Here is a 26,879-nt window from a genome sequence, read left to right as displayed (position 1 = left end):
TCGGCTGAGTGTCCACCACTCTTTGGTATCTAATTTGCAGATTCTTCTTGGCTCTGCCACCTGCCACCTACTTGGGGCTTTTCTGCCTACGTAGTGGATTCATCTGGCCTTCCTGCTCATGAGCCTCTCCTCTGGCCCCTCTGGCCTCTACCCCACATCACTGACTTCACTTATCCAAGAGAGATCTGTTTCTGAAATGCCAACCTGCAGCAGCCAGCCCTCTGCCCAGCCTCCTCTCCCTCTCCAGCTCCTTCCTTGCTCTACTCCTTCAGCATCTGTTCTTCCCAAAGTCCTTCCATCTCTTGGCCCTCCCTTCTTCCCAGGTCTATTAGCCCCATTCTGACTCTGCCAGGTTCACATTAGAATCATCTGTATTACCCCAAATTGCTGAACATTCATGCTCCCTTTGGGGAGGGATGGAGTGGGGTAGGCACTGACTTTAAAACCTTCCTAGGTGATTCTGACGCACAGACAACTTTAAGAGCCACTGCACAGAAGTAGCCTGGATCCCCCGGGAAGGAATCCTCTCCTCTCTCCAGCTCTGTCCTCTCTTGCTCCTTTGTTCTCTCATCCTTGAACTGCCTGTGTTTGTCAGATTTCCATTACTATAACAAATACCCAAGAAAAACATCTTAAAAGGAGGAAAGGGTTATTTTGACTTGCAGTTTCAGAAGTTTCCGTGCATGGTCACTTGACTTCTCTGCTTTTGGATTATGGTGAGGCAGAACATTATGGTGTAAGGAGGTGCCAGGGGTCACTACTCACCTGATGGCAGGCAGGAAGGAAAAGAGAGAGATGAAAGGGCTGGAGGTCCCCATATCTCCTTCAAGGGCGTGCTCCCAACTGCCTCACTTCTTCCCACTAGGCCCCCACCTACCATAGGCTCCACCACCTCCCAATACTGACACAGTCTGGTGACCCAGCTTTCAACACATGGGTTCTTGGGGGACATATCTGATCCAAATTATAGCTGGGCCGCTCCCTGAAAATGCATCCAAATATGGGTAAATCCAGCTCTCTACCTGCACCGTTATTAAACTAAACAAGAAAGGAGTCTTTTCAAACTAAACTAAAAAGAGGAATCTTTGGGTAACAAAGAAACTCCCATCAGACAATCTAACAAAATTTTAGAAGAAATTTCTTCTAAGAAAGCTGCAGAGGTCAGCTAGAGTTCTGGGAGGCCTAGAAATAGAAGCCGGGGTTCTAAAGAACACACTTGTTCATCCCCTGTATCCTCATTTTCTTTTCCTTCCAGGCATCTGTTCTATTCTCCTTTCTTGTTGCATCCCAATGTCCCACCCCCACCCCCAATGCCCATTCTCTATCCTTATGGTAGGATTGGCAACCAACAGGAACCTCTGAATTTGCAGTCTGAGGCTTGACTGGGATGGGAGCTTCCAGATGCAGCTTACAGTCCTGGGGAAGGGATTCTGGTAGCCTGAGCTTGGATTGGGTTCTTATCCAATCAAATGTGGCCCCTAAATGTAGCCACGTGGCATATGCATGACTGCTTCCCACATAACTCATGCACCCGCAGGAATGGAAAACCATGATGCTACAGTGACTCAGTTGAAAAAGGCTGGAGGGACAATTGCACAGCCATTGCCATGGGACTCTGCAAAGGTCCCATTGCAAAGTGTGTTTTCCAGAATCCAGTGGATCTTGGGTGGAGTTCAACAATCCTTCCGTTCATTTCTAGCCATTCGTTGCTCAGCCACCTAAAGTGAATCTGAACCTTCCCACAGTCTTTCCATCACATCCTACTTTACAGAGATCACAGAAACCAGGGGCACAATCTCCTGCAACTCTCCATTCCTTCTAGAGAAGGAAGCCATCTACACCTTCCCCTCAGCCACACTACTTTCCTCTTTCCTTTCCTGTTCTATAAACCATCCCTCTGTGATATGTAGTCACTGCTGTAGCTGTTTTGCCTTGGAAGTGCTGGGGGTGGACCCCAGAGCCTGGTGCATCCTGGTTAATGCTCACCCCTGAGCCTCACCCCCAGCAACCTCATCTGATTTTTCTACTGACTCTTACCCCTCACCTAGAACTAACCAGGATATCACCTCTCCCTTTTGTCCTGTGTGCTAGCTCTTCCCTCCTTCACAGTCAGGCTCAGCCTTCCGATGTTAATTTCCTATTTAATACTTCAATCCAACTTCTGCCTGCCCTACCCTCCCACCACCAATTCCCGGCAACCTCTCCGGCGAAGGTCACCAAGGACCTCCTCACTGCCAGACCCAACGGGTGATTTCCAGCCTTTGCCTCCCTGTGCCTCTAGGCTGCACTTGACATGATCTTCTAAATCCATCTCAAATCCTATCTTTTCTTCCTGTCCCTGAGGCCATGTCAGGTCCTCTTCAAGTCTCCCCTGAACACTTTAAACAGTACCGTCCTTGGCCTCTCTGTCTTCCACTTTACCTAACTCTTCCTACTGCTATTAAAGTTGTTTTTCTAAAACCAAATGTGACAAAGGCACTCTCCCATTTAAAAATCTGTCCATTGCTCTCCTTAGCCACCCAGACAGGTTCCAAACCCTTAGCAAGGTGCACAAGGTGCTCGTCCTCCTCTTGTCCTCCCCCCTCTGACTCTGCCTGGATCATGCCTCGCTGCTTGGAGCTCCCTGCATAAGCAATGCTCTCCCAGTGCCATGCCTCCTGCCACTCCTGTGGCACCCTCCTCTGTCTTTACATCTCAGCTTCTCCCGATTGCTCATGGCAGAGTTCATGTTCTCTTCTCCGTTGCCATGTTTCTCCATCGGGCTCCTCACATTGCATATTTATGATTCCTTTACACATCCACTTTTCCCATAAGATTACCGTGCAAAGATCCTCACGGGCAAAGGCGGAGGTTTAATCATTCTGAGTCGATAAATATGTAATAAACAAATGAATAAACAGGGAGACAGCCTCCACAGAGACTGGATTGGAAACAGAGCAACTCTCTTTGACATGGGAGACAGCCACACACAGGTGGACAGTCCCCGCCTTCTGGACTTGCTCCTGCTGGGTGATGGGTCGCCTGTGGGCTTCTATCACATTTTCCCCCATGCAGGAAAACAGCACCTCCTTCGCCCTTGACTCTGCTCCCTCTGATAGCTTGTGCCAAAGTATCACTCAGCTGCTTCTCGTTTCTACCTCTTTTATTTTCTCCTTAAAATTCAACTTTGGAGAGCAAGTTGAGGCTCTCAACCCCTGGAAGATCTGCATTGATTTATGTTGCCTTCCTTATTTATTAATGGACCACTTTCACCTTGATATTTCTCTCTCTCTCTCTCTCTTTCTCTCTCTCTCTCTGATGTATTTGTAAGAGCTCTGCTCCTTCCTTTTAACCTGGTGCATTAGATTAGCCCAGCCTTTGAGCCTGTCTCACCTACCTTCTCTTTCCCGCCATACCTTCTCTGGTTGGGATACTTTCATGTCTTCTGCTCTGGGCCCCCGTGTCCAGCAACATTTGCAAATGATCTTAAATCTTCATGTTGATGCTGGAAGAAATCAAACTGCAGACTTCTTAACCCCTGGGTTTTGCCTTTTTAAAAAATGACCTTGGCTCTTGCTTAGCAGAGTGGTTAGTTAAGAACATGAACTTGGAGCCAGACTGCTGGGATTCACATCTCCTCCGTCCTACCTCTTACTGACCAGGAGACTTTGTTCAAACTTTTTAAACTCTTCGTGTCTTAATTTTTTCTTCTGCAAAACTGGGCTTAATAATATCTACCTCTTGGGGTTGTTGTGATGATTAGGTGTATGGAAGGATATTTTTAAAAAATTTGGTTTGTTTTTTTAGTTTTACATGACAATAGAATGTATTTTGACATATCATACATTCATGGAGTATAACTCCCCATTCTTGTGGTTGTACATGATGTGGAGTTACAGTGGTCATGTATTCATATATGAACATAGGAAAGTTATGTCCAATTCATTCTATTGTCTTTCCCATTTCCATCTCCCTTCCCTTCCCTCCACTCCACGCTGTCCAATCTGGTGAACTTCCACCCTTACCCTTTCTCGCACCTATTGTGAGTCAGCATTCACATATCAGAGAGAACATCTAGCCTTTGGTTTTTAGGAATTGGCTTGTTTCACTTAGCATGATAGTCTCCGGTTCCTTCCATTTATCAGCAAATGGCATAATTCTATTCTTCTCTATGGCTGAGTAATATTCTGTTGAGTATATGTATCACATTTTCTTTATCCACTCATCTGTTGAAGAGCACCTAGGTTGGTTCCGTAACTTAGCTATTGTGAATTGAGCTGCTATAAACATTGATGTGGCTGCATCACTGTAGTATGCTGATTTTAAGTCTTTTGGGTATATGGTGAGTTGTGGGATTCCTGGGTCAAATAGTTGTTCCAGTCCAAGTTTTCTGAGGAGCTTCTATGCTGATTTCCAGAGTGGTCGCACCAATTTGCAGTCTGTGGGTATGAATTCTTCCTACCATTTTCCCAGTATGTCCTCCCTCACCTACTTTTTACTGTGCATAGTGTGTTTTCTGGTTGCTTAGCATCAAGCATTCAGGGCTTCACCCTTCTGCAGAGAACATCTTCCTAGCCATGATATATGCAGTGAACAAAGAATGAGCATGGGTACAAATAAAAGCCACACCCTGACTTCAAACCTTGGGGACTGCAACGAAACAGAAGTGGGGGTGACCTGTCAAGTGCTTCCAGTGCTGGGCGGTGTGGTGGGGATTCTCTGTAGCTTATCATATACCCTTAGAGCTGCCCCTTAAGGTTGAAATCATAGCTCCATAATTTGCAGAGAGAAGCTGAAATTCAGTAAAGTTTGAGTTCTTGTCCAACATCTCACAGCAGTAAGTAGCAAAACTGGAATTTCAGCTGGCCCAGCTGAATGGGCAGAATCACATGGCTGTACTCTATCCCCATAGAAGAGCGTGTTGTTGTTCTGTGATCTGGTGTGGAATCCTTCGGGAAGGCTGTGGAGACAGGCCTGCCATCGCATACCATCGTTCTAGCGTAAGTGAAAGACGAGAAGGACTCCAATCACTGTCTGCCTATAAAATCGAGATCAAGGGGATGAATCTGAGAGTAAGGATCACATCCCCCACCCGAAGGTTGGAGGGAGCGCAGCAGAAAACACCCAGCTGTTGCTTAGGGAATGTTTTCTGGGTGAACACAGTGAGAACCCACAGCTGGGTGGGGCAGGGGCGGCTCCTGGGGCTGAGCTCACCTTGGGTGCGAGACTGGGTGTGGAAGCCAGGCAGGGGGTCCTCAGTTGCAGGCTATGTGTATGAACCATGGAAGTGGGGTCACCAATTTAGGGCTGGACAGGAGAGAGAAGGCCTGTGGACCTGTGGGGGCTGCTGGCTATGACTGGCTTTTTAGGTTTGATAAGTAGGAGGAGTCCAGCCAGGCGACAGCCTTCACTTCCTTCCTCAGGGAGGGTGGCCCAGGGCAGTTTTGGAGATGCTCCTATTTCCCCCATCAGGTCTGGAGTGATACACTTCATATGCAAGGGCCTATTTGATTCTGCCCAGAATTTAGAAAGACTCACTGAGGTGCCCAGGTAACCTCATTGGTTGGCCTCATTGTTAACAAGGGTGGCTCTGAGAACCCTTCTGGAATCCCCACTCCCTGCCATGACCTTTCAGCCCTGCAGCGTTGACCTCTAGCCTGTGTTCTCCTGCTTGCTCCTTCCCAGGGACCATTCATTCAAAAAGGAGGAGGCTCATTTTTGCATCCGATCTTTGCACTTGCTGTTCTGCCTGCCTAAAACTGTCGTCTCTGGCTCCTGAAAGGGCAGGCACCTTTGTCTAGTCCTAATCTTGGCTCTCACATCTCCTTCTCAGGCAGCTCATCTCATCGAATGCAGAGGGCTACCCTGTACCAGGTTTTAGTCACATCATTAGAGCTAATTTTCTTCCTGACATTTGCTGTTATCTCAGGGTACCTGGTTTGTTCGTTTACTTGCTTAATTTGTCTTCCCCATGAGCTTAAATTCTTTGGGAGCAGAGTCTTTGGATTTGTTCATTGTTATGTCCCTAGTTCTTAGGGAAGAACCTAGCACATAGTAGGTGTTCAATAATTGTGAACAAAGGAATGGACCTGAACATCACTCTTCACGAACTAAACTCAGCTTTGGAGGAACATAATCAGTCTCCATTGCCATAAGATCTCCCTTGTTTCTGGTTTGCAATTCAAGAATGCTGTTTTGTAAATATGATGCAATGGAATTTACTTGAATGTAATGCCAGGAATAGAGCTGGATTTTTGTAAGATCGCAGAAGGGAGAGTAACTCATGTGATTTTTGAAATACAACAATATAATTTCTTGGAAGGCAAAAAGGGCATGTTACTGTGTAGCATTTTAATAAATGCTATATATTTTCATGTCTATATTTAATAAAGAGAAATAGCCACCTGGATGCTTGTTTTTGGGGGTTCAGCACCTAAAAAAGTTCAAAACTGAGAATCCGTGAGAGAAATTTAATCCTGCCTATTCGAAAATGTCCCTTTGGAGAATTCTCTGTTCATGTTTTTTACTGATTACAGCACAGTTTAGTTGTTTCCTGAAGCAGCTTTACTTCCTTTTTTTAAGAGAAAGAAAGGAAACATAATCAGCACCGACAATTTTTCTCGAATGTCTTAATCGAGTGGCTGTCGCCAAAAAGGTCCATCTGTCCTTACGGTGCCACGCTTCAGCCGGCTTCAGAGCAAGGTTCCTATTTATCTTGGCTGCTCCGATGACTCATTTCTCTTCCAGGTCCATTTCTTCTCTGGCTTCCAGGATATCTGTATTTCTGTGTCTTGCCTACACTTGAAATTGAACATCCCATAATAGCCCTGGATCTCACAGTCAGAACCAGCATTCCTCGGATTCCAGAATTACCTCCAGAAGTTCCACTTACCATGTCATCTCTGAGAAGTGTGATGGGGCTCACTTTTCGCCCCCTTTTCCTCTGAGAGCCGTTCAAAGGCGCCTAGTCTTTTGTGGCACGGGGAGAGCTCTGAGGACCTCTTAGTTCTCCCTGGGGCATGGGCAGAAGGGAGGTGTCTCAAGTGGGTTTATCGACTCTCCTTTGATCTCACGCAGTGCCTGTAAGGGTTTGCCAGTGTCCTCTGAAGTCCATGTGCTGAGGAGTGTCCCCCAAAGTTCATATTCCTTGATGTACCCAGGCTGGGAGTGGGGGGGCCTCCGGGAAGAGCGTGTGTCATGGAGGTGGAACCCCCATGGTGGATTAGTGCATCTCTGCTTGAGTGGGATGCTCCTAAAGCACCCAATTGGTTCCCATGAGAGCAGGGTGTTACCAAGTGAAGCTGCACCTTGTGAGTGGCCTCTTCTGGAGAGGACTCCCTGCCCTTCCATTTTCACCTAGGAGTCATGGGCCTGTGGCTCTCAACAGAAGTGGGTGCCCCATCTCGGACTTTTGCCAACCCCTAGGACCATAAAAAAATTGTATTTTTCCTTTTCCTTTATAAGTGACCTAGTTTCTTTCTTTCTTTCTAATATAGCACAAGAAAATAGATGAAGACAGTGCCCTTCAGCATCTACCCCTCTGCCCCATGGCCTGTGGCCATGGTCTTTGTGCAGGGGCTGGCTAGTGAGAACACCTCTTATATCTAAGCCTTTCTGCCTCTGGAAGGATTTCCTTAGTGGAAGAGCCTTAGCTTTGCCTCCCCCAATGGCAGATGAGCCATTAATGGGGATACTGGCCTGACGACTTCTCAGCAGGCCCATCCCTGGTTCCCATGAGCCATGATTCCTGAGCCTGTGGACCAAATCTCCCCAAATCCTCACTTTCCTGGAACCAGTCAAATCCAGATATACACTCCAAGCTGATAACATCTGAAATATTTAACTTTTAAAACAAACTTCTTTAAATCAAGTAAAACTTGCAAAAAAAAAAAATACTTTTAAATAAGGTACTTTTCACTAACAATATCCAGAACAGGCTCAGTTTGTTTCTTTCAAAAATGCATATTGAAAATCTAGTACAGGGAGGCAGTAGGCTGGATGCTGGGGAGTCCAAATAGATCTGAAACCTGAAAATTGAGTAGGAGCTGGGGAAGCAAAAGGGGGGTGTTTGGATTATGCACCAGGTAGAGGAAACAGCCTGCAAAGGATATGAAGAGGAATGAGCTCATCTTGGTGGCCGAACTTAATGAAGGCAAAGCTCTTGAACAGAACGGGTCAGTCAGTGAGGGTGCTGGGTAGATCAAAGGTAAGGTTTGAAAGATGGTCAAGGAGACTCTGTAGACCATCTTGGAAACTTATAACAAGCAAAGCTATTGATGCTGTTTGTGTGTGGGAGTCACATGATCATAGTTACGCCTTTAAGACGATTTTTCTGGAGAATGTGTTAAAAAAGAATGGGATATGGAATTGGGGACACCAGTTAGAAGATTCCTGAAGGAGCCTTAGTGTCCAGGGTTGTGGTAAAGAGGGGGAACTGGATGAATTCAAGAGAGATTTTGGAGCTAACCATAGGAGGCTTTATTCTAGATTAAATGTACAGAGTGAGAGATAAAAGCATCAGAATAAGCCTTGGCTTTCTGCCTCAAGTGCATGGTTGTATAGAGAGGTTCTTTACTGATGGTGATAAGATATGGAGGGTGCTGTGGTTTGGAGATGGTTTGAGTGTGTCCACTGAAGGGTCATATGCTGGAAGCTTGGTCCCCTGTGAGGTAGTGTTTGAAGTGGTAGAACCTTTTAGAGGTGGGGGGCTATGTTAGTCAGCTTTCTCTTGCTGTGACAAAATACCTGATATAAACAACTTATAAAGAAGAAGAGTTTATTTTGGTTCATGGTTTTGAAGGCTTTGTTGCTTTTGGGCCTGTGGCAAGGCAAATCATTATGTTAAAGAGCACACTGTGGAGCTCAATTGCTCATACCATGGCAATCAGGAAGCAAAGGGGGGATCCTAGGGCACGAACTAATGACCTAACTTCCTTCCTCTAGCTCCAGCTTCTACCATCTCCCAACAGTGCCATAGGCTGACAACTAAGCCTTTAATGCATGGGTCTTTCGGGACATCTCAGATGCCAGGGGTGACTGAGCCATTGAGAGCATCACCCTAAGGAAGGATTAATGCTATTCTTGAAGAGTGAATTAGCTCTTACAAGAATAAGTTGTTTGGGAAAAAAATCCTTGAATAATTCTGGATTCCTGCCTCACCATGGGATCTGTCCCTTTCACACTCAATCCTACCATGATGCCGTCTGCCATGCTGTGACACAGAAAAGGGAGCCTCACCAAACAGGTGGGGCTATCCGATCATAGACTTTCAACCTCCAAAACTATGAGCTCTTTTCTTTATAATGTTTTCAGCCATGAACATTTTGTTACAGCAACAGAACATGGACTAATACAGGGAGGAAGAAAATTAGGGGCTGGAGAATAAGAGGTCAAATTGAGACCAGTTGAGTTTGAGATGTTTTAGATACTGAGGAAAGATGTCATGTTGCTGGTTTACTGTGAAGAACTGGGGAGGAAATAAAAATTCAGGAACACTGGCATAAAGGCAGCATTTAAAAGCATGACAATAGAGGAAAATACCTAAGAAGGTTCTAAGTATCTAATTTGTCCTTATCTACATGATATTAAGTAGCCTGTGAATTTTGTCAATACATAAACTATTTCTTGTGAGCTCAAATTGTTGAACTGCATTGACTTGCTCATCCTTTAGCTCTAGGAACTTCTGGTGTAGACATGGCTTCATAAATTAACATTTTCCCATCCCTTCTCAGAAGTCATCTCCTATAATAGCACAGAAAAGGAAAAGCAGTTCAGCTATTCCCCCTTTTATTGTGTGATACTGGAAGACAGGAACAGTCTCCAAACTCTAAAATATACAGAAGAGATGATGAAGGGAGGTAGATATAGAGAAGCCATGAGGAAGAATGTGAACAGAAGAACCAGGGAGAACAGAGAGAAGGTCTCGCGAGACCAGAGAGAAGGTCTCTTGAGACCAGAGAGAAGGTCTCCTGAGTCCGGCCTTCAGGAAGCACGACAAAGGAAACGTTTCTGGACTGCATGAAGCTCCTTCCCGGAAGTATAAATCTATGTGTATTCTCTCTGGATCTGGATTGGGTCAGAAAAGCTGAGGAGATTGGAGCATACCAAGAGCCACATGGACGTGCTATATTGACAGGGAACCTCCATCTCTGTGTTGGTAGAGGGGAGAAGACTTGGTTACCAAAACCTGCCTACTGGAAGGCTAATCTACCTTCTTTCTCACCTGCAAGAAACTCCTAGATAGGGGCTGTGGTTGTAGCTCTGTGGTGGAGCACTTGCTTAGCATGTGTGAGGCACACTGGGTTTGATAAATAAAATAAAGGTATTGTGTCCATCTACAACTAAAAAACAATTTTTAAAAGAAACTCCTAGATAGAGTTGTTCCAGGGAAATCTAACCCATTCAATAATGAGAAATAAAAATATATTAGTATAATACTGATATGAAGATACTGAAAGAAAACTGAAGAAACATAGTAATAGAAAGGTCACGCATTCAAAATCTGTTGCTATCAAGTACTTAACAATTGTGATTCAAGCCAGGTGTGGTGGTGCACACTTGTAATCCCAGCAGCTGGGGAGGCTGAGGCAGGAGGATCATGAGTTCAAAGCTAGCCTCAGCAAAAGCGAGGTGCTAAGCAACTCAGTGAGACCCTGTCTCTAAATAAAATACAAAATAGAGTGGGGATGTGGCTCAGTGGTTGTGTGCCCCTGGGTTCAATCCCCAGTACTCTCCACAAACACACACACAAAAGTAGTGAATGAATATTTTGTCACAAATTTTTTTAAAAGTGTGACAAATGATTTTATGCAGAAAACCTCCAAAACAAGCATGTGAGAAACCAGGGAAGATATGGCAGCACACACCAGGGGTTTAGATCAAGCCAGCAGGAAATAAGTAGAAGAAAAAGCAAAACCATCACAGAAAAGGAGAGAAATGGGAGAAAGCATAAGGAATTGATGCCACTGAAAATACAGTAAGAAACATGGAAAATAGAAGAGAGCAAAGCAAACAGATAAATGGAAACGGACAAAGTGAGAGTTTAAAATGAATGAAGAGGGCCAGGTGGGCTGGTGCACACCTGTAATCCCAGAGGCTTGGGAGGCTGAGGCAGGAGGATTGCAAGTAGAAAGCCAGCCTCAGCAACTCAGGGAGATTCTGCCTCTAAATAAAAATATTTAAAAAGGGCTGGGGATGTGACTCTGTGGCTAAGCACCCCTGGGTTCAATCCCTGGTACCACATATACACACGCACAGACGTGAAGTAAAGAGAAAGAAAGAGATATGGAAGACAAAAAAAGGGCAATCCAAAAATCAGAGAATTGGAGTCTCCAAAGTAAAAAACCCAATCAATGAGAAGATATATATATATATGGTATTTTTTACTTTGGAGACTCTAGTTCTCTGATTTTTGGATTGACGTTTTTTTCTTTTTTGTCTTCCATATCTCTTTTTTATATATGTACATATATATTATGTATATAATTTATAAATTTAATTTATATCTATTTTTTATATAATATAGATATGTAAATTTTTTGTACCAGGGATTGAACTCAGAGGTGCTTTATCACTGAGCTACATCCCCAGCCCTTCTAGCCCTTTTTATTTTCTTTTGAGACAGGGTCTTGCTAAGTTGCTAGGGCCTCTCTAAGTTGCTAAGGCTGACCTTGAACTGGCAATCCTCCTGCCTCAGCCTCTGGAGCTGGTGGGATCACAGGCAGGTACCATGCATTTAACTGAAAACTATTTTTATAAACTGAAAACACAAATAAAATAATATAGCAAGACAAAGGCTGCTACATCAATGATTTTAACACTCTGGTTTAAAAAAAAATCATAATTGCAGCTTTACTTAAAAGGAAATACCTGATTCTGGACAAGAGACTGTCCTAAAACTGAGTGACTCAAAAAAAAAGTCCAAAATAAATAACTGGGCACAAATCTACTGGGAAATGAAGAGAGCAAGAAAGAAAGATTGAGATCTTGACTTTGGCCAAGGTTGGCACAAGCCACAGAGCTCTGAGTGAAAGAAAGGACTTCCTGATACTAAAGTGTACAAGGATACCTCATGAAGACAACTTGCTGGTGATATCTATGCATGGAATAAGAGTCTCAAGATGGTAAAGCAGAAATCCAGATTAATTAAATGGAAAAAGATTCGATCATACTAAACAGGAGACACTAAAGTTTTCTCAGTTGGACAAATGATAAGCTGTCCTCTGGGTGTTCCCCATGCACTTGTGGTCTTGCATTGACCGCACAGTAAGAGGAAAAAGAGTCAAAACTACACTATATAGGCCTCGGCCCAGGACCTGGTCAGGGTCTGCCTTGTAAGTGGAGGGCTTGAGAAAAAATAAAGAGAGCTTGTACTTTAGAAAGAAAAAAAAAACACTCTACTGTTAGAAATTTTTTAAATGTGCTGTTTCACAACTCTTGGTCAACAAGGAAACAAAAACCCGACTTGGAAAACACTGTCCTTAAATCTGTGCAGACAGGGAATGGCACTTATTCTGATAGTTTTGCTCCACAGACTGCAGCGCCTGAAAAGTGTGTTCCAGGCCAGCTGTGTGGGCAGCTTCGGCTTTATTGAAAGAAGCCTCACACTGTGTATTTTACAACTGTTTCTCATGCATGTCTCCCAGCTGCCGGAGGAGGCCTGGATTTCAGGCCAATGATGTCCAGGATGGCAACTGTGTTACCTATCTTTTAACAAATGGTTCCAAGTGAATAGGATAGATCTTAGAATACATGCTTATTGTTGTGTTCTAAATCTGCCCACCTCTCCTTTGGTTACTTTGTCCCTTGAAGGAACACATTGGGAGTGATAGTGTGATGACTCCTTTGATCCTTCCTATGTTGTACTATTAAATAACCATCATGGTGAAAGGGCTTGGAATTTGGCTATGATGCTTTTGTACTTAGCAATGAACTGTGCACACACACACACACACACACACAGATGTATATTTTCCTAAACTAAATATTAAATGACAAGAAAGTTTTCAGAGTACAGGAATAGGTATGTTTTCATCCTACTGTCTCACCTTGTTTTTAGCACACTTCTATTTGGCCTGTTACTTGCTTAGCACAATGCTCCACAAATCCCGTTGAAGAAAAGAAAATTCTATTGAATTCTCTGACTTCTGAGCAATTGCACAGTGCAACCTATGTGGGTTTCTCCTCCTTCCTGAAGGTTCTCCTAACAAACTGGTTTGAAGTCGCTGACCTAGGATTCTGTAATCTCACCATTTCTTCTTTCAGCTCTTTGAAACCTTTTGCATAGGAGGCTAAAGGGTGGCCTAGCTATTTTGCATAGGAGGCTGGGGAACCTAGCTATTCCAACTCAGCTAAGGGTCTGGCTTCCCATGTTTCTGAGTTGTCTGAGCCAACCAGAGAGGCCATGATTTTATAAATATTTTCCCTACTTTGAATGGGGATTGGGATCAATCCAGTTTCGGTCACTGAAGCCTGGCTGAGTCCCTTTAACAGCCCTGGGTCTTTGAAGCAGAGTTTCCCTGGACAAAGGAACAGAGGCTCCTGCTTGCCCACCCCGGGCTGCTAGGAAGGGAAGGAAACTCTCGGGTTTCAGGAGGAACAGGAGAGCTCTCACCACCCTGATGAGAGATGCGACTATATTTGCCACTGGTGAGCTGTTTGTAATTAACGTGTGCTTTGCGGTTTTAATCTTTCTTTAATCTGTAAAGCTATAAAAATTTACAGCGCAATTTTAGAATCAAGAAAAAAAAAAGCTAAATTGTATAACTCGGTCCTTAAAGTTAACCTCTTTCACAAGATCATATCTGCAAGGAGAGTGTCCACAGAGGCTCTTCCTTCACTGTCCCCATTAGCTTTCCTCTGTGGTCTTGTTTGGTCCCCTACCCAGAAATCATTGGAAACAGGAGAACCATCTCTCAAAAGAAAATAAACAATACAGCACATGCCATATAAAATGAAGGAGGAAAAGAACATCTTAGGTAAATACCAGACTACTTATTTTATGATTTTTAAATGTCATTTTTTGCGCCAATATTGACTTTTTTATGGAGGATGAATTATAGATCCACAGCACTGGGGAGGCCAGGGTTTCTCCTTTCTTCGGCACCGCTGGTCAAGTTAAGAATTGAAGTCATGGTAATTAGTTACGAGTTTCTTAGCACCCGAACACCAGACCGGAAGGCTGAGAGAACCCTGTGAGGTGACCCCTCCAGGGAAGGCAATGCACCCAGGAGAGAGGGAAAGAACCAGAATTTGCAGCAAAGAAGCACAAACAACATCCCAATCACGTTGTTACAAACACAGGTTGCCGCAGGCACTCGCTCGCAAGCAGGAAATACAATACAATCCCTCATTTGTCTGACCAGGCTTCTCTCTCCAAGAATTGGTTTTTCCAGGCAAATGATTTCAGGTTTGCACAGGCTGGTAAAAGGCGGTGGAATTGGAAGCTCCCATCCTTGGTGACCTCAGGTCTCAGAAATGATGCTGGGAGAAGTGCAAGGGATTAAGCTGGGGTCAAAGGGAGACCTGGAGCCAGAAACAAGGTCACCAAGGAGGAGGGGGCAGCCAGGTTTCCAAGAAGAGGTTTCCAGAAACTAGCTAGAGGGAGAGGGTGTGAAGGGCGAGTCCTAAAGGGGGGTTGTAGGAGGTTAAGGTGGAAAGAAAGAGAAAACTGAGTTAGTACCACCCTGGCCCTTGACTGGGATTTGGATTGTTCTTACACAGACAGAGAATAGCAGGCTTAAAGAAACATAGATTGAATTAGGTAAATTCAATTTACATAGACAAAAAGAAGTTAATTCAGACTAAAGGGTTTTAGGATCGGATGGTGGGGGTTAGATCCTTTTGTTTTGTTTGGCAAGGTTATTTGGTTTTTAAACTAAATTGTATTAATTAACTTGCCCGATTTTCCAACTTGCTTCTATAGACATGTAAGTCCACAGTACTTTTATGATTTGTTCTGCAAAAAAAAAAACAAAAAAAAAAACAAACTATTCTATTACAAGTTAAAGACAAGCACTACGACAAACCTCTAATTATTTCAATTTTGAATTTGTTCTCCATCTATCTCCCTTAATCCGACCGGATCTATAACAATGAGCCGTTAGGAAGGGAAAGCAATACTATTGAGAACAGGTAACATTTATTGAAAACTTATTGTGTGCCTGACACTACCTTTGTAACAATCATACTAGCCAATGTTTATAGGGCATGTCTATACAAGCATGTAACTTATCTCTACAAGGGTGTAGGTGCTAGGTGCCATTTAAGAAATGAACGTATGAATCCCACAAAACCCTATAATATATGTCCTTTTATTACCTTCTCTTTACAGATGAGAAAACCATGGCCCCATGAAGTTAAAAGACTTGTCACAAAGTTATACTGGGGAGTGATGGAACATTGGGGACAGACTATGGTTTCAGAGCCCGGGCTAATTTCATTTCATGCTAATTTGATGTCTTTGGAGTAAGTAGGCAGTATTGTTGTCCTCCCCACTTTATATATAAAGAGAATGAGATTCTGAGATTAAATAACTTAATGAAGATTGCCTAGTGTGTGCGGGAGAACCAGGGTTCAAAGCCCAATCTGTTGAAACCTTCCTTTAACTAGAGGGGAGCCCTAGCCGGAAGTGCTTTAAGTCCTGTGCTTTTCAAACTTTACACATGAATTCCTTGGGGATCTTGTTAAATGTGGGTTCTGGTTCCATAGGACTAGAGCAGGGACCCAAGGATCTGCATTGTGCAAGAAGTTCCTACAACCAAATACGGATATTGTTCAACTGTAGACCCCACTTTGCAAAGTTAGGCTTTAAGGGTTGGGGCCATGGAACAGAGCTGTTTCTAGACTGTTCTTTGCCTCTTCCAGTGTCCTTGAAAAGGGTGTCTTTGGAGTAGTAATAAGTAGCCTAGAGGTAGCGAATTTTGTTTGAAATTCTGCAATTTAAAGTAAACACACTGTCTTCTTTCCTGAAGGAACATAGAAATCCAATGAAATTAGGGCAGTTTCTTTCACAGGTAACCCCTTAGAATTTAATTTACTGAAATCCATATCATTATCAAATTCATCCTAAATGTTATCAGTTTCTTCATAAAATATCCTTTTAAAATTCTTTTACATACCTTCCCCCTTTATTTGCATTTATGTCCTTTTGTTCTGATCTACCTAATAAGCTCAAATTGATCATCAACCACAAATTTACACGATATAGTGAGTTTAATACTTCACCCAGACAGCTTCTTAATCGCCTACTTCTAGAACCACATATGGAATTCCATATTGTCTATTTCTCTTCAATCGGAAAATCCTCTATTTAATACATGATCTTAAATTTCCTGCAGTGTTCTTACCTTCTGGCTTTGCTCTGTCTTTATTTTTCTTTTCTCTCAAAATCACTGTAACTAGATTTCTGAAGCTCAAACCTATATGTCAACTGTGGCTTCCCCCACCCCAAGAAGGCAATAGTACAATATCCTGGAATTCATGATTTATGCCAAGTCTCCTCGTCAGCCTTGCTTCTACTGCCAACCAAGCTGAAAATTGAAACGTTGGCTCCTTCTGTGGACTCAGTCTCTGGTCCTCTTGTGTTAACTAATTCATTACTGATCCTAGCTTGAGTGTTTTGCTTACCCAAGAACACCTCATGGTGAAGAGTTTACATGTCACAAACCATCTCCTTTCCCCCATTGATCAGACTTAGCCAGGGCAACCAGGATCTCACCCTGGATACTAATTTTTCTCCCCCATTTCATAGCCTCTTCAAACAAAGCTCAGAATGCACACTGCAATCCTTTGTTAACTGAAAACATGCAAAGTGCACAAGTCGGTCCAATGGAAAATGCGATGCAAAAGCCAAATGAGGTAAATTGCATTGCTTGACCCGCCCTGGGACAGTTAAAAGAGTGTTACATATGAACATGCTGCCAAATCTTGAGATGATGGGAATATTCCCATCAGAGCCCAAAGCAGTTATTGAAAGAGGGGGACCACCCTGCCGAGCACAGTTGCAGTCTTGCTGATAACTACTGATGGACCTAGGAGGAGTAGTGTCCCAAAAGTTCAGGGGGAAAAAAAATCAGGACCACTGTGACAAGGCACCTCTCAACTGGTAGTTAATCAGTATTTTCTTGGTCTTTTTAATATAACCATCTATTTCATTTTGTAATTATGCCCATAATATATCTGTTTGTATTTTAAATGATTACTCTTGCTATGTTGTGCACTTCATTTTATTCTATCATCTAGAGATCCAGCCTCATCATAATTAACTGTCCAGCCATAATATGTTTGAATTATAGTTATTCTAGTGAGTTTCTGCTGGTTATGCCTACAGAGATGGGGCAGCAGTGCCTTAAGATGATCACCGACAAAAGCCATGGGTTTTTCATTCATCTGAGGTGTTGTAGTTCCCCTTTATTTATGGTTTTTCTTTTTCATGGTTTCACTTACACATGTCAATGTCTGGAAATACTTGAGAAATTTCAGAAATAAGCAATTCATAGTTTTAAATTTGCAACCGTTCTGAGCAGTGTGATGAAATCTCATGCTGTCCCTCTCCATCTGCCTCGGGATGTGTATTGTCCCTTTGTCAGAGTATCTATGCTATATATGCTACCTGCCCGTTAGTTACTTAGTAGCCATCTCAGTTAGCAAATTGACTGTCATGGTATCACGGTGTTTGTTTTCAAGTGATCTTATTTACTTAGTAATGGCCCCAAAGCACAAGGGCAGTGATGTGAAAGAGGCACTATGGTATAAAGCATGGAAGGACAGACCAATTCTGATACTGCATGGCAACACCCAGGACATAGAAAAAAATATAGCATATGCAGAATTATGTACTATCCACGGTTTCAGGCACCCACTGCAGATCTTAGAATGTGTTTCCTACAGAGAAGTGGGTGAATTACTACCCTAAGAAAGGTATTCTTGGAATAATTTTGAATCACCCTGTCTGTCCACTGCTTCCTGCCTCCCATATCTATACTGTCAATTCCTGACATGGCTTTTCCCCAGACTTTGGATTTCAGACTGCCCTAAGAACAGTTCTGCCCACGTGGAGGAAATTTCAAAACTAACAGCTCAGCTCATTATCCAAGTGGCTGTCTTTCGTGGATTGCAGAATAAATCTGATCATGTACACCTCATAACCAAATGCTCATATTCCCCAACTTTTGCTCTTGTTCAGGCTCAGGATCACACTGGGTATGATTGCCTTGCAAAATTGAAAGCACTTCCCAAACTTTGAAATTAGAAGAAGTTCTATGATATTTATTCACCTTCATTTAGGAGAAGCTTATTAAGTGGTCTGGCCATGTTACCACAATCTTGTTTGTTGCATCTTGCCTGTAGGAGGCATCTAAGTGACCACCAGCAGTGCCCTTCAATCCCCTGAGTAACTGATTCACACCACTGTTCTGTGCTGCTGCATATTTAAACCTCAGGAAGGATTCCCAACATCAGGGCCTACAAAACACATTAAATGCCTTCATGGGGTCAGGGAAGAGTGGCCAAGGTTAATGTGCTCCGGTCCCTGCTCTCTGTTGACGCGTCTCTTCTCTATTGTGCTGCAAGCATCATGTCTGCAGGAAGGAGCTGTGACCAGAATACACAATACAGATCCCACAGCATGTGACTGACAACAGTATTCAGCAAGTGGTCCAAAAGAATGCCAGCCAAGATCTCTTGAGCCCAGGAAAGTCACAAGATCCTGGAGGCAATTATCACAATCAGTGTGCTCCTCCCTCCTGTAGAATGGTATTTGAGAAGCATCCTGGCTGTCGCTTCTGCATGGAGAAAGCTACTCTGCAGAGGTCTCAAAGACAATATGAACCTGTCCCAAAGGGCCCTGTGTCTTTTCTCCCTAGAACCTGTTAAGTCTTCATGTTTCCAGGTTCAGTAGTGACAGAAGAATTCTGTGTCAATATCACCCCCCTCAGCTGAATCATTTCTTTATTGAGGGTCTTCCATGAGCTGGGGGGATTGTTGCCTTCACCAGGATGGGTGTCGATGGTTAAACCCACACATGGGCATCTGGGCAACGCGCCCCACTGGGGAGACATATATGCAAACACATTAATGTATATATTTAATTGGGTTATAATCTATTGACCATAGATACTAAGGCACTGAACAAGCAATTAACAAAACAGCTTTGACTAAATATAGTTAGCACTAAATATAGTTGGTTAATTGGTATTTAATATGCTTATTAAATGTCAATTAAGTATCTTTAGCAATGAATTGGTACCTAATTAACTTACTATAGCTATCCTGTTACTTGACATTTGAACAGCTAAATATTCTCTACAAGTTTAATGTTTTAATAAGAAACAAATTATCCATGTATTGCTCATGAATTTTTCAGTTAGTTTAATGGGATTTAAATGTATCTCCCAACTTGGGTACATGTTTTTCTTATAATCAACGGGTATTTTACATTTCAGATCTCTTTTAATCTTGGAGGACTGATTACATGAGAGGAAAAAGCTGTAGAGTAGTTTTAAGAAGTGTTCTAATCTTAGTTCAACCACCGGACACTGTGTTATCCTGCTCTGGAGCCTCAGTGTCCTCATCTGCTGTGTTGTATTAAGAATTAAAGTTTTGGCTGGGCGCCGTGGCACATGCCTGTAATCCCAGTGACTCAGGAGGCTGAGGTAGGAGGATCGTGAGTTCAAAACCAGCCTCAGCAACTGCGAGGCCCTAAGCAACTCAGTGAGTCCCTGTCTCTAAATAAAATACAAAATAGGGCTGGGATGTGGCTCAGTGGTCGAGTTCCCCTGGGTTCAATCCCCGGTAACTGCCCCCTCCCCCAAAAAAAGAATAAAAGTTGCATTTGTTCAAAAATCATGTTCTTTAAAGCACATGTAAACACTCACATGAACAAAATATCTTCTTAAAAACAATGGTTAATATTCTTAGGTTCAGTGTGTAATCATTATATTAACTAAATCTTCATTTTTAAACCCTCAAGATAATTTTTGCTAGAGTAGAAAGACGTCCAATTCCATCACTTTCTGAATTATCCCTAAATAATGTAAACTTGGTTTTATTAAGTCCCCAATTGGCAAAGGGCTGCTCTTTCAAACACACATGTTTTCCTCTTAATCTCTTTATCCACTCCTGCCCAGGATTGCATTTACTGTATTAATTTTTACCGTTGTAGCAAAGTGTTGATCTTTTATCCTGAAAGTGTTGGTTTGTGACCATGGCTCTATCCTCTATCTCAGTGTATATCATATTTAGTTTTTTTTTTTTTTTTTTTAACTTAGTTTCTGGTCTTAATCGATGTCTGTGTTAATTCCTTGCTTTTGAAGGCTAGTAAATGATGAATCATCTTAGTGGCTTTCACGTGGTTGTTGGTAGCATGTAGCAGTGAAAGCATCGTGTCTCATTTATGTTCACTTGTTTTACATCTTCTGCACTTCATAAACAAGGGTTCTTTTATTAAACGTTTGCAATAATTTTAGTGCCAATTACCCTATCTTGGCTCACTACCCGAGAGCTTTCACGCTCATCAAATCTTTGCTTTACTTGAGCTATAAAATATGAGAAATTAAGTAGAAAAGAGGTGCTTGGTGCGTCTCTCTCAGAATTTGTTGTTGGATCATTTATAAATGATTTCATGGCTTGCACTTATTCTATTTTTCAAAGTTTTTATGGTTTCAAACTATGGCCATTATTACTGACTAATTTATAGAGGCTGCAGTCAGCCATGCCGGAGCGGCTTAACTCAGTTTTGTTTCCAGGGGCAATATACATTGTTGAAGTTAATTGTTCCCTAACCACTTTTTCCATATGGCAGAGTGAGTCTCTCTGTAATAGCTTTGGAATGATTTATCCAACATTTGTCATTATCCCTTGGCTATTGCTTGGGAAGTCTCATGGATCTTTGTTGGGCTGGAGCACATTACCAAAGTGAAGACGTTGAAGCTGCTACCCTGAACCCATCAATTGTCTTAAAAACTTTTTAAAAATTTATTTATTTATTTTAATTAGGTATATTAATTGTCTTAATTTTATCACACACCCTGACATTAGTTTGTCCTACTTTCTCCTCAAGCAAACTAGATTGTTATTACCCTTATTACTATTGTTGATGTTATTGATATACAGGTGCAAATATATTCTTATTTCTGTAATTTCTAAATCTCCCTCTCTGGACCTACAGTTAGTGATTAGTGCTTAACTAGTCATCATTGACATATATGGAGTGCCCTGTTCATGCTGGAAATTCCTGCAGGCTTTCAGTGAACTGAGAAGAGGCTATGTGCCACCTTGATGGCTGAGATAGGATAGCACAGTGTCTGAATCCAAGTTCAAGTCAGCAAGTTAGTCTCTCCTCTCCACCAAAAGCAGGAACCAAAAACAAAACAAAACAAACAAACAAACAAAAAAGACTCTCTGCTTTGATTTCTACTTCTGTAAATAGAAGAAAATAAAAATCTGACTTACCTTCCAGGGCTAGTGAGGCGTATAGAGGGATGGTGTGTTTAAAGGATTTGAATACGACATCTCACAAATGATAAGGCCTCCAAAAATAAATAAATAAGTAAAAAATGTTGGCTATTATTGAAAGTAAATGCTTTCCTAAAAATTCCCAGTATAAACTGTAAGTTAAGTAAATAGAAAAAAAAAAAAGATGACTCTTTTTAAAGTGTACTATGGCTTGATAATACCCAAAGCAAAAAATAACAAATGACATCAAGGCCATGCCCTGAGTGGATAGCCCTTGCAAACATTAGCTCTCGGAGCACCTGACCATTTTATTGGTGCCTCCATGATCAAGTGGAGAAAAACAAAAAGAACAAGGGTACTTTCCTATCTCTGTGTAATGAACTGTCCCTGGCTGCATTGTTTGCAACATAGTGCATAAGTTTTGATGTTTGTGGAACCTACCAGGCATTGAAAATGTTTATATATGTATTCTAACCTGAGTATATCAGGCCACAGAAGCCAAGACATTCCGATTTCCCATGTCAAGATGATAACCGGAATTATTTAGGTGTCAAAAGTACAAAGTGTGCATTAAGCCTTTTTTCTGCCTTCGTATAATAAGATCCCACATGGAAGATGTATACACAATGGTCTTGCACAAGTCAAACAAATAAGCATGATTCACACCAGGACAATGGAGTGGGCCAAGTACTTATGAATCAGACTCTTGTACTCAAGGAGAGCTGGGCGCCCCAAAGCTGGCTGACAAGTTGGAGCCTTGAAAATGTATCTAGCTGACATGTGTCCGCACATTTACTGGGGGTTTTATATTAAAAAGAGAATTACTTTATGAAATAGGCCATCGGCTAGAATCTATATTACTTCATTACCTTTCACTCAGGTTTATAGCAAACACACACACAGTAACAAACAACAAACAAAACTTGAAGAAGTTCAATCACGAAGAGTTAGTGTCTGTGGTGGCCAGGCAGGCAGTGTTCTAGACTCTGGGGATCCAAAGTCTAGGAGACAAGGAGTTTGTGATCCAGCAGTGGAAACAGAAGCCTGTATATATTACTTTTTGCAGTATGATACATGCCGCACAAATGAAGGGCTTTGGGGGCTCAGAAAAGGCAGCAGGTAATTCTGCTAGGCAGTTGGGGTGAGGGACACAGAGAAAGAGGGCGAACATATGGGTAAGAAGCTATACTATTCAGTGTTTTGGAAAATGACTGCGATTTATATTTTATAATCAATAGAATTTCAAGGCCAATACCTTTGGGATTGAAACCTTGGATGTTCCATGGAGTGTATCAGTATATTTGTTCATGCTGCTAGTGAAAGTCACTGTAAGTTACGGTAAAGATTAAAATAAGATAAAAATAAATTTAAGTCACTTTGGTGAGACTCTACTTCTGCCTTTACATTGGTTCCTTAGTGAATCAAAATGACTGGTTATTTTCCTGTTAAACAAAGAAAGATATTTTCAACTAAGAAAATTACCTGCTATCACCTACTTGTTACAATATTAACTGGTTTCTCCCAACTGCCCAGAAAATTTAATTAGCATTGACATGTAATGACAAGCTCTGGCCCTCAATCTTCTTTCCCTCCAAAATAATCATGACTATTAATGCTATTATTTAAAGAGTGAGTTCACATAGATTATCCAATATGATCCTCCTGACTCCTGGAAGCTCATTAAGTACCTGAACTATTGGGATAGCACGGCAGCTCATGTGCTGTTCTGTTCCCAAGCACTTCCGGCCACAATCATTCCCCATGCTGCCTTCTAAGTATGTTTTTCAAAAGATGCTTACGTTCATGCCACTTCACTGCTTGAAAATCTTCTGTGACCCCTAATGTGTAATTGAATAAAACCTAGACAGCTTCTTTCAGTACCAAGCTGGCTTTTCTGACTCAAGTTCTGCCAGTCTCCATGATGCACACCTACTTCCTGTTCTTCAAGCCCTTTATTCTTCTTGCCCATCCATCCACCCTTGCCTTTCGACATGCTTCTTTATCCCAAAGTCCTCTTGTTGTTTAAACTTTAAGCTCAGCTTGTTGCCTTTATGAAGTTTTTTCCTGATGTCAATTCTCGAAAGTCAATCTGATGCCACCTCAACCCATGCAAGCTTAAGTCCATGTTTCCATTGAAGCAGTAACCCTTAATTGTGCTGCAATTATTCATTTATAAGCATCTCTTTCTCTATCTTAATTAGGATCAATATAAGCAGATCAAGAACAGAGACAACGTGATTCATTTTTATATACCAAGAACTTATCAGAGGACTTTTTCCAAACACCCAGTATATAGTCCACTCTCATTATTCTCAGTTCGTGAAAGAGGGATCTGGTGTTTAGAAAGGTTAGCAAACCTGGCTGAGGTCAAATGAGTGGAGTGGAGAGCGAAAGTCAGACTTTGGCCATCATTTATAGTGTCAACTGTTCACTAGGATATGCACAGATTTCATATTTTTCAGGAGTCATTGTTTATTGGCCTATTCAATTTTTCCCCTTAGCACAAAATTATAGGCACTGCATTAATTTTTCAGGGGTACCATAACAAAGTACCATAGATTGGAATTTTACTGGGGTTTTACATTAAAAAGAGAATGACTTTATGAGACAGTCCATTCATTTTCTCACGGTTCTGGAAGCTAGAAGTCCAAGACCAAGGTGTCAGCAGGGTTGGTTTCTGAAGAAGCCTCTCTTCCTGGCTTGCAAGTGGCCAGATTTCTTCCTGTGTCTTCACAAGGTCTTCGATCTCCTCTTCTTCAACGACACCAGTCACATTAGATTAGAGCCCATCCTAAAGGCTTCCTTTGAACTTAATTATTTCTTTAAAGACTTTATCTCCAAATACAATATCATTCCTACATATCCCAAAGGGATTAGCTCTGGAACTCCCTACAGAATGCTTATGTGTCGTATATAAATTGGCATATATCATAGTACATCCTCCTATGTATTTTAAATCATCTTTAGATTACTTCTAATACTTAATAAAATGTAAATGTTATATAGATAGTTATTATATTTAGAGAATAATGATAAGAAATAAATCTAAATGTTCATTATAGACACAAAATTTTTTTCCAAATGTTTTTAATCTGTGGTTGGTTGAATCCGTACGTGCAGAACCCATAGATATGGAAGATCAATTGTATAGTCACAATCTGAAGTACTTTGAGGGTAGGGATGTTAACATATGAATTGGGGCACACACAATTCAGTCCATAGCAGGTACCTCCTATGTGTCAGACATTATGGCAGGTGATAAAATGTGCAATTTTGCAGCTGAACCCAAGGGTGTTCCCCAAATGGATAGCTCATCACACACTGCCCTTTTCACTGATTCACAAGTATTAACAGCAGAGGAGGAGGCATAAGAGAAACCCCAGTTTCCTTGGACCACTGATTAGCAGGAGGAGATCATTTATTCATCTCATTCTCCACTTTGCACTTCTAACCACTGTGGAGTCTCTCGCTTCAGACAACTCAAAGAAAGTGAACTGTTCTGAATGTCAAGATCCTTCTGCACTCAGTCCTCCACATCCAACAGTCTCTACATCTGTAGGTCAACCAATAACACATCAAAAATATTTTTAACAATTGTATTGTATCAAACATATACAGACTTTTTTTTTTCTTATCATTATTCCCTAAATAATACAGTAGAACAACTATTTACATTGCATTGACATTGTATTGGGTCTTACAAGTAATCTAGAGATGATTTAAGACACAGGGAGGATCTGTGTAGGTTAGACACAAATGCCACCCCTTTTCCTGAGACTTGAGCATCCACAGATTTTGGAATATGTGTGTGTGTTGGGGGGTGGGGAGTCCTGGAATCAATTCCATGTGCATAACAAGTGAGGACTGTATTCAAATGTTTTGCCTCACAAGGCTGTGACTGTGCTTACCACTTCATTATTTATGACTTTCCTCATAATTCATGCTCCAGCTGAAAGTGGTTAATATTATAAAATTAGTGAAGTAAGGAAACCTGCCAAGATTTACAAGCAAACTAGGAGTGTAGCCTGCATGAGAAATCCCTCACCCCAAGTGCACAAGTCCTCTCCTAATGCCGAGAACCGTGGGACAAGGGATTGTAGGAAAAGTCTGGAAAGCTTTCTCTTTCTACAGTCGAAAGGGCCAAGATTTCTCATGCTTTTCTGAAGGAAGCGCGTCCTGTAAACGATGACAATATGGGTCACAGCCTCCATGCCCTCATAAAAGAGCAATTGTGAGACAGTCACCTTTCCCCAGTTGTCTCTTGGAGTCCCTGGTGTGTCCCAACCACTTTTAAATCATCACGCTCTTTCTTCTCTACGACAACAGGGAGCCCAGAAGGCCCGAACATCTAAACCGTCTTCTCCCCAGGGCTGCTCCTAACTCAATAAGAAAGTTTAAAACTCCCGACAAAGTCTCCTGTCTTTTTCTCCCTTCATGTTCCCTCCAGCGTCTTCCTTTTCTATTTCCCTCTGTGATGTGAAGTATTACAGCTTCAGAAACGCAATGTTCCATGAAGACTGGAGGACTCAAAGACCAAAGAGGCAATGAGCAGACACACCACACACTGGCTGGAAACAATGGCGGCCCACACCAGGTTGGGAGGCGCTTCCTTCCCTGTTGGGCACAGGGTGCGAAGATGGAGGGCAGGGACATTTCACCGGGAGAAACCAGGCCTAAATAAGGCCTCTGCGGTGTTCTAGAAACATCCAGCCATTCTTCCTGGCTGCTGGCTTCACCTTTTCACGGCCATCTCCGTAGTTTTATTTTCTTGGCCTTTTCTCACATGTTTATAACCTTTATTCAAACATTGTTTCTTAACAAAATGTCTCTATTTTATAAAACATTCTATTTCTCCTTTCCTCTTTTTCTTTTTCTTTCTGTGCCAGGGATTGAACCCAGGGCCTTGCTCATGCTAAGCACCTGATCTAACACTGAGCTACTGTTCCAGGCCCTAAAACATGGTATTTCCCAGCCGACTGGGTCACCTCGGGCTGTTTTAAGTCTTGGAGCACCCTTTCTTTTTCCCTTTCTCTGCTATCTCTATCGATGGCAACACACTTCTTCCCTTCTTGTGAGGAGGAGGCCTCTGCAGCCCAGGAGAAGATGAGGGTGAGGTGGAGGGAGAAAGATGGAGCTTACAGTCCTGATGAGGGCCCTGGCGGAGGCTGGCCCTCACAGGGGGAGATACAGGCTCTTAATACTGTGAAAACTGATCTGGGACCATCCAGATGAAAAAAAGCATCCTACAAAGAAAACAACAACCCCCCGTGGAGAGTCATCCTGATGCCCTTTCTCCCCATCTTTCCCGGATGTGACGCTCTCTTCTTCCCTCTGCCCAGTTTGAGGAATGTCCAGTGTGGGAATAGGTGAGAATTGCTACCCATGCAGAGCCATAAGGGTTGACAGGACCCCAGAGAAGGCTGAAGCTTTGCTCACTCCAGGTTCGT

Source organism: Marmota marmota, unplaced genomic scaffold, assembly GCF_001458135.2.
Source record: "Marmota marmota marmota unplaced genomic scaffold, marMar, whole genome shotgun sequence".
Classification (NCBI taxonomy): Eukaryota; Metazoa; Chordata; class Mammalia; order Rodentia; family Sciuridae; genus Marmota; species Marmota marmota.
The sequence above is the reverse complement of the archived record's forward strand: the minus strand, read 5'-3'. Positions refer to the sequence as shown.